This window comes from Mixophyes fleayi, unplaced genomic scaffold (assembly GCF_038048845.1).
Source record: "Mixophyes fleayi isolate aMixFle1 unplaced genomic scaffold, aMixFle1.hap1 Scaffold_126, whole genome shotgun sequence".
Classification (NCBI taxonomy): domain Eukaryota; kingdom Metazoa; phylum Chordata; class Amphibia; order Anura; family Limnodynastidae; genus Mixophyes; species Mixophyes fleayi.
Window position 1 is genome coordinate 92,501 of NW_027445924.1, and position 2,500 is coordinate 95,000.

The window sequence follows — 2,500 nt, forward strand, 5'->3', positions numbered from 1 at the left end:
TAGGGTTAGGGTTAGGGTTAGGGTTAGGGTTAGGGTTAGGGAAAAGCTGTCGTTTTCCACCCGCTGCCAAGCTGCCGGTTTGTACTTCCACGTCGGAAGCCCCCGGGCCCGGGGGATCCAGGGTTAGGGTTGGGGTTAGGCAGCCCTGGCCGAAGTGGTGAGGGTTAGGGTTAGGGTTAGGCAGCCCTGGCCGAAGTGGTGAGGGTTAGGGTTAGGGTTAGGGTTAGGGTTAGGGTTAGGGTTAGGGTTAGGGTTAGGGAAAAGCTGTCGTTTTCCACCCGCTGCCAAGCTGCCGGTTTGTACTTCCACGTCGGAAGCCCCCGGGCCCGGGGGATCCAGGGTTAGGGTTGGGGTTAGGCAGCCCTGGCCGAAGTGGTGAGGGTTAGGGTTAGGGTTAGGCAGCCCTGGCCGAAGTGGTGAGGGTTAGGGTTAGGGTTAGGGTTAGGGTTAGGGTTAGGGTTAGGGTTAGGGTTAGGGAAAAGCTGTCGTTTTCCACCCGCTGCCAAGCTGCCGGTTTGTACTACCACGTCGGAAGCCCCCGGGCCGGGGGATCCATGGTTAGGGTTAGGGTTAGGGTTAGGGTTAGGGTTAGGGTTAGGGAAAAGCTGTCGTTTTCCACCCGCTGCCAAGCTGCCGGTTTGTACTTCCACGTCGGAAGCCCCCGGGCCCGGGGGATCCAGGGTTGCGGTTAGGGTTAGGGAACCCTGGCCGAAGTGGTGAGGGTTAGGGTTAGGGTTAGGGTTAGGGTTAGGGTTAGGGTTTAGGGTTAGGGTTAGGGTTTAGGGTTAGGGTTAGGGTTAGGGTTAGGGTTTAGGGTTAGGGTTAGGGTTAGGGTCGGGGTTAGGGAACCCTGGCCGAAGTGGTGAGGGTTAGGGTTAGGGTTAGGGAAAAGCTGTCGTTTTCCACCCGCTGCCAAGCTGCCGGTTTGTACTTGCACGTCGGACTTAGGGTTAGGGTTAGGGTTAGGGTGAGGGTGAGTTGCAGCTGCAGCGGCAGGCTTCTCCCCGAGTCCGCGACGGAGCCAGCCGCGCAGAGGCACCTTCTCCCAGGCACTCGCAGCAGTTTTTCTCACTCCCGGCCAAGCTGTCGGTTTGTACTTCCGCGTCTGGCTGCCCCCGGGCCGGGGGATCCAGGGCGGAAGGCCCGATGAGGTTGGATTCGGCCGCCGTGGCCGACCCGGGGTTCCAGAAGGCCGGCCGCGTTCCGAACCAGGCCCCCCTAACTGGCGCACGGGGCAAACTCAATAAGACCCGCTTTGGGATTCTCCGAGCAGGACTCTGAGCGGCGAGCGATTCCTCTCTCTCTCCGGTTGGGCTGGCCGGGGGGGAGTCTTAGGCAATTCAACCCAAATGCCTTGCAGGGGTGATGCCCCAAAGACTCAAAGACCAAGGGGCACAAGCCGGGCAGGACCGCAGGCAGTGAGCGCCCCCCGGGGGCCGAATCTGGGAAACAGGCCCAGGGACCACCCCGAGCACAGGGGAACCCGCCGGGAGGCCCCCCGCCGGCCGGGGGACCCCCGGAGCCAGGGGCCCCGGGGGCCAAATCTGGGAAAAAGGCCCAGGGACCTCCCCGACCACCGGGGAACCCGCCGGGAGGGTCCCCGCAGGCCGGGGGACCCCCGGAGCCAGGGGCCCCGGGGGCCAAATTTGGGAAAAAGGCCCAGGGACCTCCCCGACCACCGGGGAACCCGCCGGGAGGGTCCCCGCAGGCCGGGGGACCCCCGGAGCCAGGGGCCCCGGGGGCCAAACTTGGGAAAAAGGCCCAGGGACCTCCCCGACCACCGGGGAACCCGCCGTGAGGGTCCCCGCAGGCCGGGGGACCTCCGGAGCTAGGGGCCCCCGGGGGCCAAACCTGGGAAAAAGGCCCAGGGACCTCCCCGACCACCGGGGAACCCGCCGTGAGGGTCCCCGCAGGCCGGGGGACCTCCGGAGCTAGGGGCCCCCGGGGGCCAAACCTGGGAAAAAGGCCCAGGGACCTCCCCGACCACCGGGGAACCCGCCGTGAGGGTCCCCGCAGGCCGGGGGACCTCCGGAGCCAGGGGCCCCCGGGGGCCAAACCTGGGAAAAAGGCCCAGGGACCTCCCCGACCACCGGGGAACCCGCCGTGAGGGTCCCCGCAGGCCGGGGGACCTCCGGAGCCAGGGGCCCCCGGGGGCCAAACCTGGGAAAAAGGCCCAGGGACCTCCCCGACCACCGGGGAACCCGCCGTGAGGGTCCCCGCAGGCCGGGGGACCTCCGGAGCTAGGGGCCCCCGGGGGCCAAACCTGGGAAAAAGGCCCAGGGACCTCCCCGACCACCGGGGAACCCGCCGTGAGGGTCCCCGCAGGCCGGGGGACCTCCGGAGCTAGGGGCCCCCGGGGGCCAAACCTGGGAAAAAGGCCCAGGGACCTCCCCGACCACCGGGGAACCCGCCGTTAGGGGTCCCAGCAGGCCGGGCAGGCTGGTAGGGAGCGAGCGCCCCCCGGTGGCCAATTCTGGATATCGCTTTCCACCCCTGACCA